We start from the raw sequence: 16,112 nt of genomic DNA, 5'->3' as shown, positions 1-16,112 counted from the left end.
CCGAAATTCCTCATGGACACAAAGTTTTTGTTGAATTTTGAGCAATTCCTCTTTCCCTTTGCATTTCAACTGAGTACATGGATTTGAAAAATAGACCCAAGTATAGAAAACCCACAAATCCTAGTAGTTTTTGGGGTGGTAGGAATGAAATTGGCTCTAGCCACCTTGACTCCAACATTCAAACGGGGGAGAAAATGTTCTCTCTCTTGGATGTTTGACTCAAGAGAAAGTCCTGGAAGATGAAAGAGTGTCACCAGCAGGGTGGAACAGCAACATAGAAGGGAAGATAAGGTCCTGCTGGTGGGTGGCAAGAGAGGACTCTAGCCTTAATGTAAATCCTTTCTGTCCCAGGTCCTAGGAACCCGAGAAAGAGCCTCGTGAACATTAGCTGTAGGGAGAAGTGAGAATACCTATTACATGTGAAGCCTCTACATTCAGACTCACTGGAATTCACCTTCCCTCTTCCCCAAGGCTCTTTTCCTCCTGTGCCTGGGCTCTAGAGGGCTCCTTATGTTCCCTTTGAGATTGTGAACAGTTTCTTGGGTGAGGATTTTTGGTTTGTTCTCTTCCCCTGCTATCTTGTATCTCAACACAGGCATTTCCAAGAGGGCAGGCTTTGCTGTTGGGGCATGTGTTGACTTACTCCTCCTAACACAACAAATGGGGCATAAGAGTCCTGCAAGTAGCCCCCACTGCCATGGCGGTGGAAGATAGGTCTCTGTTCACCAGAGTTATCATTCTTCGTTGAATTCCTCATTCTTGCTGCATTTAAGAAAACTATCCCTTCTCTTGATGGAAGTATTCCTGGCCCAATGAGTAGACAATAAAATGAGTAGACAACTTATTGTCTATTCATTGTCACACCCTAAAGGATCCCACTGCACCCATCTTCAATATGTACTCCAGGATGAAACAAGTAATATCTCCTTCTACCTGGAATCTACCCAGAGAATTTCCTGGAAATTGGGCAGCAACCTTTGTCCTTGGCTCTTCTTTATGCGCTCCCTTCCAGGGTCCCTGGCTCAGTGTCCCGTCCCTAGTGTCCTCTTTCCCATCCCTTCCAGCAGATCTGTGTTCTCATGTAGGAGAGAATCCCTGCTTTTGTTCATAAGAGTTGGACAAAGACAGAATTTTAGAGCTGGAAGGGATCTTAGAAAGATATCATCTAATAATGCTTCTTTACACAGAACTACAGAGGCAAAGCAATTTGTCTGTAAGTTCACTTCTAGTTAGGGCCAGAACTACAATCAGTTCTCAGATTCCTAGTGTGGAAGTCAGAGTTTTTTCCACTGGATTATTTACTCATTCCCCAAAGGGGATTCCCCAAATGGTATTACCCCAGGGAACTGAAAGGGGGTTCATATGATATATATGTGGTTAGCAGAATGTGGGGCAGTTTTCAAGAAACTAAAAATAGATTGGAAGGGAAGTACATCATTATGTGCAAAATTGAATTTGTTGGAGGAAGTATAATTTATATCCACAACACAGATTCAAGATTAATCTAATATAAGCAAGTAATGGAGAATTAACTCTTCCACTGTTATTCTTGAGAATACGGGTAACTGCTTCCTCTTTCTTGATAATGGATGAGATTCTTTTTTAATTGTTTCTGACAGCCCCACTATTTCAAGACAAAAATGTGTGTTTTCTTGAGGTTGACATTCTTCAACTGATTATTTTCTCTCTAATCCTTAAATATGCGTTAATAATTTGTGTTCTTTAAAACATTATATTTACTTCTCATGTACTTTTTTTCTGGTCTTGGGATAATTGGATTAACCCTAGAGGTCCTGGAGGGAAAGTAGCTCTGGTGGACCCCAGGAGACACGGAGCTTTTCAAGAGCAGAGACTGTATGTCATCCATCCTTAGATAATCATTGCCCTTCTTATATGGATTGCTATTTTTTGTGTTAAACATCATGGAAACCAAAGCATTCCCCAAGGGCTATGAAGATTCCTTTTGCATCCTTGAGGTCATTTCATTCCAGGTTCCCTTAGTCTTTGGTCACTTGGCATTTGATGGAGCATGTGGACACTTTGCAGTTTCTCTGTCCATGCAGGAGCAGTGAGCCCACGTGTAGGGGAACCAGAATTCAAGCTGAGTTGCACCATCTCCCATTTTGGACACCTCAGATTCCTGAGAAGGAGGGGACTTCTGCTATTTCTTAGTGACACTCAGCTACATATATGGCGCCGTGTTGATTGGACACTTCCCAGGAGATTGGTTTAAAGGGTGTGTGAGGGGAAATGACAGGCAGATCTTGGTCAGGCATCATTATTCTTCCAGTTAGGTCTTTTCTGGGAACCTGTCACCTTCTGGATTCTGAATGCTTTGGCATGGTCACTGGCCAAAAGTCTAGTCTCCTACCCAGTCCTCATGAGGGTTGGCATGTTGCCCTGTGAAGTATCTCCCTTCCTCCAAGTAGATGTTTCTGCCCTCTTCTACTTCACAGCCACTTTTGGATGATAAGATTGGAGAGTAGTAACCAATATAAGCGTGATCTCTCTTAGTGACTTGAGGAGGTTGAGTGAAAATCTGTTGTAAGTTCAAAACTAGGTCGTTCTCCTTGGATGAACTCTAAGGCGGTTCAGTAATGTGAAATTGTTAAGTGCCACTTGGCAGCTAGGGGAAAACTAGGGTCAAATGTCAGATGTGTCAGTCACTGTGACCTTGGACAAATTTCAAAACCTCTCTGAGTCCAGTTTCCTTATCTGAAAAATGGGGAAAATAGTACATACATCATAGGGTGGTGATGAAGAAGAAGGGGTAAAGAATGCACAGTGCTTGTCTCAGTAAACATGAACTATTGTGATAGTTAAGCTTTGTGATATGAAATATGACCTAATTCGGACTCCCTTATTTTTCAGATAAACAAAGACGTGACTGTTATGGTCCGATTGCCACACAGCTACGGATAATGACAGTCGAGAATAGCTCTTTGGCTTCTTGAAACTCAGTTCAATGCTTCTTCATATTGTACTTTGAGTCGAACCTGCAATGTGCCTTCCCCAAATCATGGGAAAAAAAGTCAAGTGGAAAAAAATGTACTTTTTGAAATAATTCCGACATGATCTTATTTTATTTGCTGCCTATGGCTCTGGATGGCATGCTGTATAACATCAGATGATATGCGAGTATGGGTTCAATAAATAATTGTTGATAACTGAAGAATGCTAAAGTTACAGCTGATGTTTGGATAAAAGTTACATTAAATATAATGCATTGTTTTTCCCTGAAACAGACACAGTTAAGGATAATAAGTCTTAAAGGCTGAACTTTTTGTTTATTTTTACCCTAAATGTTTTGCTGTTCCAAGAAAAACATGATTAAAAAAAATTTTTTTAAGCCAGTATAGTGAAAGTCAAACTGTACCAACTTGTTTGAACTGTGATATTAACCTACAAGCTCTGCCTGCAGATAGGGTCACGGGATTAAAGGTCACAGGGAAGGCAGATCCAGTGCACTGGCTGGATACCATATTGTTTACTGCTTGGAATAGAATCCCCTCTGCTCCCACTCTAAAGCGCAGCTTCATACCAGTTACTCAGGCCCAAAGTTTACTTCCGATTCCACCCTTAACAGACAAGTGCCGAGCCCATCAAGTTTTATTGCCCTCAATACATCTCCCTTCCAGAAGCAACTGGTCACAGCCATTTCCAACACAAAGCTGCTTGGGCCACTCTTTCTTCTTTTTATAGTCTGTTTCCAGACATTCGGTGACCCATAAAGTTAACTTACAACCAAGTCACAGCCATGACCAGAGCTGTTGTTCTTGTGTCTACCCCTAACACTCCCTGGCTTCCCAGGCAGGGACCTGTTGTCTTTTCCCAGGATGAGTGTGCTTGGAGGTAATGAATCATACTCTTCACCCCTGGTGGGATCTTTCCTTTTGGTCCAACCCCAGGTCCTGGGTCCTTATCCCAGATGGTTTCCTTTAAACATTCCCCAAACTCTGGGTTTTCCTGGTTTGCCCTCACAAATGCCATCCTGTGTTGAATGTCTGTCAGACCCTTATTAATGGAGCTTGGCTCCTGCTTGGCAAGTCAAAGTCTGTCTTCTACCACCTGTGCAAACACAACAGTGGTTCAGTTGATATTGCTAGCTTTATGTCCTGGTGGTTTCATTTACAACCTAATTTGTCTTCATCTCCTCCCCTTCCTCTCTAAATAGGGGGGGTGAGTGTATATATATATATATATGAGAGTGGGTGATGGAGTGACTTGGCATGTAGGCAGGATGGAATTTGGGAATTATTTAATTTAAAGAAACTCATTTGGATCTGAGGTCCATAAATGATCATGTCCAATCCCGTGATGACTACATTACCCAGCCTCCTAATTTTATCGCTTTGGTAGGTCAGTAAGATTCCTGGACTCGATCAATGTTGTGAAGCCAGTTAAAGGCAGGGCCAGGGTTAGAACTTAGGTCTTCTTCCCTTCGGTGTTTTTTTCTTTACACAATCCTATGTTCCATCAGAATATGATTTTGTTTGGGGGCAGAAGGACTGGCTTCACAAATAGGGAGAGAGGAATGACATGTATTTCGATTTTGTAAAGCTGGTGCCTATCTCCCACAGCATATTAATAAATGAAGGAAGAAGATAGGAGTTAAAACTCACAGAAACACACAAAGTTAGAACACTCTGGTTATAAAATTTTGATTTATAATGTTTTAGAACTGGAAGGTACTTTATATATTTTTTAAAGATTTTATTTATTTATTTGACAGAGAGAACAAGCAGGGGGAGCAGCAGAGGGAGAGAGAGAGGCAGGCTCCTTGCTGAGCAGGGAGCCTGACTCGGGATCCTGGGACTCTGGGATCATGACCTGAGCAGCTTAACTGACTGTGTCACCCAGGTGCCCCTGGAAGGTACTTAAAATAATCATCCAGCACAGTGAGTTTCACACTGTGTTCAGTGGAAGCCTGTGTGCCTTGAGGGCCTTCTATGGAGAGAGGAAGAGAGTAAACAGAACTTAGAGCACTAGGGCAAGCCTGTCTTCTTCACCTGTTCTATAAAATGTTGGGATTTTATGTTAGATTTTATTCTACAAGGGGGCTCTGCTTCTTCTTCTTCTTTTTTTTTTTTAAGATTTTATTTATTCATGAGAGACACATAGAGAGAGAGAGGCAGAAATAGAGGAAGAGGGAGAAGCAGGCTCCCTGCGGGGAGCCCGATGTGGGACTCGATCCTGGACCCTGGGATCACATCCTGAGCCGAAAGCAGAGGCTCAACCTCTGAGCCACCCAGGCATCCCAGGAACACCGTTTCTAAAGATAGTTTGCAAACCTTAAATCTAGGTCAACCCCCCTAATTTACAGAGCAGACTGAGGCCTTGAATCTTCACCCTTGGAGTGGCAAAGCAAGAAACATCCCACTTGAGGGTGGAGGAAACCAAGGTTCAATCTCTAAAAGATCTATAGAAAGTCAGGAATTTCGTCAAGTGGCAGAACCAGATATACGCTTTTGTTTTTAATTCCCAGCCCATGACTTTCCCCATCAGGTCACATTATTTAAAAACATTAAACAAGTGGGTGACCTTAATTGCTCCCTGATCAAAGGAGTTCCTCAAAGAACAGAGGACCAAAAGGGAGGAGGTCAAGGAAGACGAGAAAGAGATGCAACAATCAAGTAGTGTGGGGTGGATGACCTACACCCAGACTATGGAAAGAAGTTGACTTCACTTTCTTTCTTCATGAGTCCATTTCATTATGCAAGTTCCCTGGTGCAATATTATATGCCCGGGACCTAAACAAAGCCTTGGCTCTTAGAGCTCACCACATATTTGTTAAATCCTCGTACCTTTGGAACCCTTTCCTGATCAAGAACTTGAGTATGGTATGTTTAAAAATCAAATACTATTATCAAATTTGTATAAACATAACCATCAAATACAGCAGACTCATTTCCACACCAAGTGCACAAGGCCTGTTTAGCGAGCGAATCAATGAACTCCGCTGGCAGGGTTGAAATGAAAGAAGAAAATATGACTCAGAGTGGATCACCTTCTCAAAGCCGCCCTGGCAAATCCCCAGGGTGCCTGGGCACCAGGCAAGTTTCCCAGTGGCAGCTGGCACTGCTGATCTCTGTTCCTGACAGAGGGAAGTACACATCCTGCCCATAAGCTGCCAGGCAGATGTTCAATTGCCCTCTGGGGTAGCCTGACCCTGAATGAGCTTAAATAGAAACAAATAAAATCTGGAATCAGAAGGTTCTTATTATATCTTCCCCAAAGTGGTTAGCATTTGTGGTAGCTTATCAAAGAGGACTGTACAACATCTTTCCCTAGGGAATTTTAAGAACAGGATGGCTAGATCCTGCAACTTTTTGGGATATTTTTGTCTTTATAATGACACAACAAGTTGTATTAACAGTTTTGGGCCTTTCAAAGTGCCTTGAGGCAGGGCGAGGATTGGGTGCCCTTCTGCAGCCACAGGCTCCTTGGATTTGTTTCAGAGCAAGAAAACATGAAGTGGCCTCCCAAACCACAAAAAAAAAAAAAAAAAAAAAAGAGTAGGAGAGCTTCCAGGAGAACATCACAAGGCAAAGAACAAGAGAGATAAAGTGAGAGAGAGAGAGAGAGAGAGGGAGGGATCCTATCAGCAGGACGAAACGTGTGCAAGTGTGAGAATCTGATGGAAACCATGTTCCCCTCGGATGGTCCTGGTTCTGCCCACAATCTGGGATGGATCCACCTCTGGCATTTCCTAGTGAGGTCTTCCCTGCGTTCAAGGGTGGCCTGGTTTGGGGATCCCCGGGTGGCTCAGCAGTTTAGCACCACCTTCGGCCCAGGGCGTGATGCTCGGGTCCCGGGATCGAGTCCCACGTGGGGCTCCCTGCATGGGGCCTGCTTCTCCCTCTGCCTGGTCTCTGCCTCTCCTCTCTCTCTCTCATAAATAAATAAATAATCTTAAAAAAATGTTTACATAAAGGGTGTCCTGGTTTATGTCAACGCGGTGGCATCCGCGTGAAAGTCACGAGGCGCCCTTCTGCACGTGGCTTTCCCACTGAGTCCTCAAAACCCAGAACTCCGCGGCCCTCCTCCTGCACCCGCTGCCGCCTGCCTCCGCGGGGGCCCGCGAGCAGCTCCTCGGCCTGCTGCAGGCGGGGCCCCGCCGCCAGGACCTTCGATCCCGATCCCGTGGCGTGGATCCAAGCGGCACTTTCGGTCCCAGGGCTCGGGCCGGGGCAACGAGTCCCCGCGCGGTGCACCCGCCGCCGCCCACCGGGCCCGGGGTCACCGCTCTGCAGCGCGCCAGTGGGAAAGTCCCACGTTGGGGCGCTCGGCTACTCTTAGTCCCTTCCCGGCCCCTCGGCGGCAGGGCTTCCCCGGCCGGAGGCGCACCCCACCCGCGCGGCCCCGATGCAGCCCCGATGCCGCCCCGATGCCGCCCCGCGCGGCCCGGCCTCTCCCGGGGGCGGGGCGCGCGCGGCCCCGCGGGCTGCCTCGCGCTCCCATTGGCTGCTGCCTGTTGCTAACCCACGTGACCGGCGCCGGCGCGCCCCGCCCCCGCCCCGCCCCCGCCCCGCCCCCGCGGGCTCCCGCTCGGCCGCGCGTTCCGGAGCGCGGCGCGGGCTGCACGGGGCCGGCCTGCGCCCCGCCGCTCGCCCCGCCGCTCGCCCCGCCGCCTGCGCCCACAAGGTGGCAGTGCCGCGCTGTGGGTGCCCCGCCGGGTCCGCGCGAGCCTCCGGGGCCCTGGGCGCCCGTGCGTCCCCTGCTGCAAAAGTTTCCCTGAATGCAAACGCACTGGGTCCTGGGGCTCTCCCGGGCCGCGCTTGGGGAGACCGGCGCTCGGGGGCCGCGATGGCATCTTCTTTGTCCCCACCTCGGACGGTCGGGGTCTGGGGCCTGTCCTTGAGGCAGGTGTGCCGGTGCTCTCAGGAGGGTTTCACGTTGCTGCGGTCGGGCCCCGGCGCTGGGACGCTGGGACGCGATCCTTACAGACGCAGACAGACATCCCGACAGCATCCTTTGTCGCTCTTCCCGAGGGCCTCCCTCAGCAGAGAAGCAGTCTGCATGCAGCAAAACCCCTAAAGCACCGGCATCCCGGAGGGTGCTCGCAGGCGCCCGGGCCCCGGGCCCCCCGAAGCTCCGACCTCGTCCGACCCCAGCGCGGGCAGCAGGCGTCCTCATTCAGCAAGCGAGGCCTCGGAGGGTCGGTCGACTTTCGTCTCTGCTCCTCCCTGCGTGGCCCGTGGCCGGTCCTACGTTCCCCACTGCAGGGACCCCTACACCCCGCCTCCTCTCACCTTCTCACTTTCAAACAGAATGTTGGGCGGGCTCCCTGGGTGCACGCCCCCTGGGGAAGAGGCAGGTCTGGGCACCCGAGGGCAAGACAGGAACTGGGGCTGTAGTCACCTGTCGGTGGAGAAGGGAAGAAACACGCCCCGGTTTTGCACTCTCTACACCGTGGAGCCCAGATTCCACTCCCTGGCAGTCATGCCCTCCCTGTTGGGCAACCTCAGGTGCCCTCCAGGTACCTTCCCACCGTGCACCCAGTCGGCTTCAACCTAGCATTCATCCACTGGTTGCTAAAGGATGCGGAAGGGGGACTCCGTTCACACGGGCTGGAGTTTCTGCTGAGACTCACACACTGGAGAGAATGTGCCAGATAATGCAGCGCACAATCTCACGAGAGGCACGGACCAGTGTGTAGGATTGCTGGGGGAGCAAGACCAGCATCCTTTACCTCCCGGCTCCAGGGTAGGAGGCCGAGGACCCAGGAGGCACCACCAGCGAACAATTGTTTAAGAAAGGTGTGCACCTGTTGTGTTCTTCTACCTAGGTTGAGGTAAATGAGGAGGGCCCTGGAGGACTACCTAAGGAGCTCTACCGATGTCTCCTGGAGTTCTGGAGGTAGGGGAGGGAGACAAAGGGACCCATATGACCTCACAGAAGGGAAAGTTGTTCACAGTCATTGGAGCAGGTATTTGGAACAGCCTCTGCTTCCAAGAGCTGACAAGGCAAACACACACGAACCAGTCTTCCTGTTGGCAGAGTGGACCTACTTTCCGAGATCGGGGTCAGGGCAAGATGAGTGACAGGAATGGGGACCTCTGGGGACAGAGCGAGTGGCCAGCTGACAGAGACCACCCATGGAAGGGGACCTCTGACAGTGGCAGGAAACCCACTCAGTACCCCACAAGAGAAAAAAGAGCCAGCATTTGTACATTTGCCACCAGCCCCTGATTGTAGTTGAACTCTCTTGAAGAGCTTGGTTCTTTGGGTCTCCAGAGACCTAAGCCACCAGCCAGTGCCTGGAGAAGATAGAAGATCCAAGAAGGAGCAAGCCTTGCTCATGTTTCCTGCCCAACTGCCAGTTCCCAAACCTAAGCCAGCCTCCCGTAGTTGGTGGGGAGAGAGAAGCGTTCATTTCAATGGGATGGTCAAGTTCTTGCATTTGATTGGACTGAACTTCATATCTAAAAAACAGGGCAATTCATGAATCCCTGAGAATGACCAGGTAAACTGGTTGATGAGATTGTACTCGGCAGTGGGAAATAATAGTATAGGCAACAGCGAACGGTCACATCATATTTAGCATTTTACAGGTATTAACTCACTACGTCCTTGCAACAGCCCTGAGAGATGAATGGCCTTATTATTTCTGTTTCATAGATGAGGCTGAGGCCCAGAGAGGTTAAGTAAATAGTGCAAGCTAGTAAATGGCAAAACTAGGATTTGAATATAGACTTCAGAGTCTAGGTATGGAATTCAAGTGCTTCCCCGTGGCTAACCTTACCCGCCTCCAAGGCCCAGCTCTGTTCCCATCTAGAACCCTCCGTGCCAGCTGACAGAGCCTCTCCTGCCCTAGCATGTTTTTCGGGGTGGGGTCATGGCTGCAAAGTGGCCATCGCCCCAAACACATCTTCTGAGCACATCTTCTGGGCACATCTTCTGAGGCATTGCCGCCAGAACCTGTGGCACGTTTGTTAAATACCTCCAGCGCTGGCGACTGCTTTCCTGAAGGTGGATATGATGTTTGGAACCATCTCGAAGTCATCTGGAGTTCCATTTAAAAACCAGTGATCAAGCTAAGAGAAACCATTTTTGGTAAAAGGAAACAGAGTACACTCACTGAATGAGACTGATTTTCTTCTGTGGTTTAAAAAATGGATCTAAATGTAATTTTCAAAAGAAAGTCCCCCTCCCCCTCCCCCCCAAGATGAGTCATGGTAGCCCTACTGGGTTACATACTTACTTTCCTACTGGAATACGTCCTTGGGAAGCACATACTCCAAGGTTATAGGCAGCATAAGACTCTCTCTCTATTTTTTTAAATACACACATAAATACATATATTTTTCTAATCGTGCTCATCACTTTCTACTCGATTTCATTTATATTCTTTGTGTACAACTGGATTATAAAAATGTGAGGAAAGAAACTGTCTTTCACTTCTGTATATTCCCTTTCACGCCAAGTGTACAACTTGGTGATGTGCACATAGTAACTGCAAAATAAGTATATTATTATTATTATTATTATTATTTTAAATAAGTATGTTAGACTGACAAGGAGCCTTGTGTGTTGTGGGACCTTCCTAGTTGAGCAGAATTAAGAGGGGAGTCCAGGTTATGCAGATGAGCTGCTACATCAGGTTGAAGAAAAGTTACAACGGTAGAATTACGCGCGAAATACTTGGCCTACTTGTCTACTGTGTCTCATGGGGGGTAGAGTTTATTTAGCAGAGTCATGGGAGATAGAATTAGAAAGGGATGTTTTATGGGCAGGTTAAATCTTTACCTTCTAGGTCAGTGGCTTCTAATTTTTTTTATCATTAGAAATTTCCCCCTGCTCCCCGTTGGAAAGTGCTGCACCTCCCCTCTCCCCGCCCGGGTAGAGAGACACAGTATAAGGAACAGGTGAACATAAAAGGTGTCTGGCTGCTGTTGTAGGGGAGGGGGCCCAAGGCTGTCTCCCTTAGTGTGGTCCTGTGTACACACACCAGCTACGTCTGAGAAATCCCAGGGATCTTGCAAAGCAGTTGAACCACTACTGTAGACACCAAGGGGCCCCTGAACAGTGTGTCCCTTTTGCATCTCTACGCAAGTGTGTAGGTCTTAGCTTCCTGACACTTCTGGTCTGCTCCTTACAACATCAAACCTCTCCTATCTCCAGGGAGTATTGTGGGGCCCTATACATTATAGGATACCCTGCCCAATAGCCTCTCCTCTTTCTCTCTTGCTAATGGAACCCAAGTTTAATCTGGGCAGCCGTGTACTCAGTGACTCTGATAAATCATGATTAGTCTAAGGCAGGGATTGGCCAAATTCAGCTGCCAACTCTTTTAGTAAATAAAGTTTTATTGGAACAAAGACACTCCAGACAAGGTTTACCTCTTGTCTATGGCTGCTTTCATGCTACGAGAACAGGGTTGAGTCGTTGTGGCAAACTGCACGTCTTGCAAAGACTAAATTATTTACTATCTGTCCTTTTACAGAAAAAGTTTGCAGGCAACCATGGCAATTCCATTCTCGTTTGCCAGAATTAGGGGCAGACATATAATCACTCTTGACCAAGGACATGTGAAGTCTGTTAGAAGCATCTGAAAAAGTTAACTCGAAGTGTATTATTAGTTTCAGGGGTAGAATTTAGTGACTCAGCACTTGCACATAACACCCAGTGTTCATTACATCACGTGCCCTCCTTTGTGCCCATCCCCCAGTTACCCCATCCCCCACCCCCCACCCCTCCAGCGACCCTCAGTTTGTTTCCTAGATTAATAGTCTCTTATGGTTTGCCTCCCTTTCCGTTTTTATCTTATTTTATTTTTCCTTCCCTTCCTCATGTTCATCTGTTTTGCTTCTTAAATTCCACATAGGAGTGAAGTCATCTGGTATTTGTCTTTCTCCGATATATATTTTATATATATATGTATCTCACATCTTCTTTATCCATTCATCTGTCAATGGACTTCTGGGCTCTTTCCATATTTTGGCTGTTGAAAAGCCATGCTCTTAACCGTAAGTATAAACTGCCATTTCTGTCCACGGGCCTGAGTTCATGTTCCATCTCGGCCACTTAGCAAGCAAATTACTTAACCTTCTTGAGCCTCAGTGTCCCCATAATGCTGTGAAGGTTATCCCTTCCTCAAAGTAAGAATGTTCCAGTATCATGCCCGAGACATGTGTTTCATTGTTCTTAGCGTATGTGCTTGGTTCTTTAGGGGTAGGCGGATGTCAGTAAACAAGCATCAGGAGTAACCAAGAAGCAGCAAAGAGAATAGCTAGGGACGTGAGTGGACAAAGGCACAGCAGTTCCTGAAAAATTAAGGGAGGCTGGCCTAGGGCCTGGAGTGGGGTTCAGTGAAGAGAGAACAGAATGCTGACTCCCCGTAGCTACCCCTTTGCTTTTGACCACACATGTGGCAGTGATCCTATGGTTAGCAGTGGCCTGGGTGCACTTTCTGGTCCACTTGTCCTGTCTCCAGGTGCTTTGAAAAATTGTAAGGAGCTAAACAAAAAGAAATCCCTTGAGTTGTTGGGATCACTCCCCTTTGGGTAAAACAGAGCCACTGCGCAGGAGCAAGTGTTCTTCAGAGTATGGGTCCCTGGGGCCTATGGCCATCAGGACATTGCTATTTTCCTTACTGTGGCAGGGCTGTTGGCCCACGAAGAATGGAAATCCGCAAACTCTGAGGGAAGACCAGAGATTACCTTCGTGGTCCTGGGCTCCATTCGAGTGATTTCCTCTCTGTACGTTACTGTACAGCTTTTAATGGGAAAGGGTAATCGAGACCAGTTCTCTCAACGACCTTATGGAAAATACATGAAATATAGAGCTTAGAAACCCGATTTAATTGTTAGGACTGTTTTTAAGAGAGACCAAAGGAGAGCAAGAAAAACGACCCCAATGGCGTGTTATGTAACATCCAGATGTTTGGCATCAAACAGGCCAGATGAGGGAGTGACTTTTTCACTCTTCATCTGGTTGCTTTGGCCTCACTATAGACACAGTGAAGGAGGGAGTTATATAAGAAGCTTGCTGGAGCCGCCTTGTCCTTGGTCTCGACTCGCCCTTCACGAGATCTGTGAACATTCAGCTGCATTTTCAAGCTCAGATGCAGCAGATTCTTAACGAACACATTCCTTAGACCCAGCATGGGCTCAAGAAGCTTCTGGAAATCATTTAATGATGGCTCCAGGTAGACAAAGCAGTGGGTGAAAGAGATTTTTCCCTTCTCATTCAAATGTTTTTAGGCTCAAGTTGACCTGGAGTTGTTTCATTATAAATAGACTAATCTCACATAATATTAAAATATGCCGGTGGGCTTCTAAAAAGTGACAGCCGCTCTTCAGAGTGATAGATGGATGTCCACATTTCAGCTTGCTTTGTTTGTCAGCGTGGCTGTTTGTTCTTGCCAGAAATGCCAGGGAAGGGCAACAAGCACTGTTCTGCTAGAATACGAAAACGAAGACCTGATTAGTGTAAGCGTTTGTTGAAAAAGCATTTTCACTGCGCACTAATCTCTACATATCCTGTGGGGAAATCCTTTCAATCCCATACCTGATAAATAAATCTGGCAAGTGAATAAACACTCCGTAAGTCTCTTACTGATATATAATTCCACCTGTTATGTGAGTTGCCAGCATCTTGTACCTTGCAGACTGACCGGGAACAAAGCCATACCAATGAAAAGAAATGTGCCTCGACCCTGCCCCGCACCCAACACTTGACTCCAACCTTTCATAGGAATCAAGGCGGGTATTTAGGGCCAGTGTTGATGTCCTGGATTATGGTTGCTTTTATTTGGTGCTTTTGTTGTGCTTGAGTACTCCACTAGGCATTCTATAATACTGCAGATCAGAAACATCATGCTCTGTTTCCTTCTGGCTTTCTACTTAGGGCAAGGGTAGGGGCCCTCAAGTGGCTACAAAAATCCTTTTTAAAAGTTAGAATTGAGTCTCGGTGCAAATACTCCCTTCTTATGGGACCATGCTCTCTCCCCATCCACCAGCAAGAGTCTTTGGAATGCTGCTCCACCGCACTTTCTATGTAACTACGTTAGAGTGATTTTCCTATAGGTTCCTGGGGGCACAGGCGATACCTTTTCATCTTAGTGAAATTGGTGCCTGGCTCATTCATCACTCATTAACTGTTTGTTAGGAATTAATTAATGCTGAGTGAATGAACTTCAGTTCTTTGTAAGTTTGTGTGTCTATGTGTGTGAGACACTGCCAGAAAATGACATGTAGTTCCTGTTCAATTAGGGATTTATTTAGAAATGAATTAGGAAAATTCTTTGTAAAGTCCTTGATAGGACTGTCAAAGATGAGGGTTCTGCCTGCCAAGGGTAGTCACCGGGTGCACTACACCAGCACCGGCCTGGGGCATGCCTGCTGTATCTGGAAGAGGACTCCCTAGATGTATGCCCAACTGTCTGGAAGTCCACATGCACACACTGGAAATACCTTTATAAACCCCAAAGGAGTCAGGCTCACTGCTTGGTAGGTACCATCAGTCACCTATGCACGATGTTGAAACAAGTTTCTAGATGATACTAGGAAAAGAACCAGAGTGATATCTTAGCAACAAAAGAGGATTTATTAGTTTTTCTATTGTTGCATAACAGTTACCCCCACACTTAGTGATTTAATACAACAAACATTCATTATCTCATAGTTTCTGAGGGTCAGGAATCTGGACATGACTTTGCTGGGTGGGCTCTCTCAGAGGCGCTCCTGAGGCTGCATTCATTGGAAGGTTTGACTGGGGCTAGAGGATCTGCTTACAAGATTGCGCCCTCACGTGGCTGACAGGAGCCTCCATTCCTTACTACATGGGTCTCTCCTTTGGCTGCTTGAGTGTCCTCGCAATTTGGCCATTCATTGTCCCCAGAGTGAGTGATCCAAGAGAAGGAGCAAGGAGGACCCTGCGGTACCCTTTATGATTTAGTCCCTAAAGTGGCCCACCATCACTTTGGCTTTATTCTGTTTGTTAGAAATAGGTTCCCAAATCCAGCCAATACTTGAGGGAAGAAAATTAGGCTTTGTTTCTCGAAGGGAGGAGCATCAGAGACTTTAGGACATATTTTTAAATCTATCTCAGAGCTGTTGTTTTGATTTCCCAGGAATGTTTTTGAGCACTAGCTGGCCTATCCAGATGTGTGTGTTAAATATGTAAATCCTGCTCACATCTGGAAGGAGTCACATTGGGTTGTCCCATATGAAAAACAGGTTGTCTGAAAATCAGTGGTTCTGAGGGTTTGACCTCATACCTTTGCTTTGATACTATTTCTGTTTTGCATGGGGAAGCCTTTCACTTAAATCCACTTGCAACCTTTCTAAGAGGAGCAAAAATCACATTCACAATTAGCTGTACTTACGTGCTCCACAAAGTCATTAAATTCTCACAATGACCCAATGGGATAGATGTTCCTATCATCATCCTTATTTTACAGATGGGGATACTGGGGGCTGATGTAATTTGCCCAAAGTCACCTTGTCAGTAAATGGTAACACTGGAATTTGAACCAGGTAGTCCAGCTCCAGACTCTGGGCTCTAATCTCCCCCACTGTGTTAGATTGCCCCCTCCTTCAGCTGGGCTGACTCTGTTCACCCAAGGCCCTCAAGTTCTTCATACGTATGTTGTGTAGATTCCACTTTAAGTCAGACCATGTCAGAAAAACTCTGCCAACGAGGAAGGGATTGAGATCTGGTATTTCTGACCATCATCACCACTGAGCCCCAGTCTAGCCTTCTCCATAGCCATGCCTCAATCTGGGTTCTAGAAACTGTTCTGTTTTCTGCACCTTCAGGTATGGAAATAATAACAGCTCCTTACTTGTGGTGGGTGAAATAATGACACCCCTCCCCCCAGAGATGTCCATCCTAATCCCTGGAACCAGTGAATATGGCAAAGGGAACTTTGCAGATGTAATTAAGTTAAGGATCTTGAGATGGGGAGATTGTCTTGGGTTATCCAGGTGTACCCAAAATGCAAAGATTCTTAAGACTGAGGGTCAGAGTAGGGCAGGGGTTAGAAGATGCTCTGCAGCTTTGAGAATATAGGAAGGGGCCACGAGCCCATGAAAATGGGCAATCTCCAACAGCTGGAAAGGGCAGGGAAACAGATCCTACCCTAGAGATTCCAGAAGGAGTGCCGC

This window comes from Canis aureus, chromosome 37 (genome assembly GCF_053574225.1).
Source record: "Canis aureus isolate CA01 chromosome 37, VMU_Caureus_v.1.0, whole genome shotgun sequence".
Classification (NCBI taxonomy): domain Eukaryota; kingdom Metazoa; phylum Chordata; class Mammalia; order Carnivora; family Canidae; genus Canis; species Canis aureus.
The sequence above is the reverse complement of the archived record's forward strand: the minus strand, read 5'-3'. Positions refer to the sequence as shown.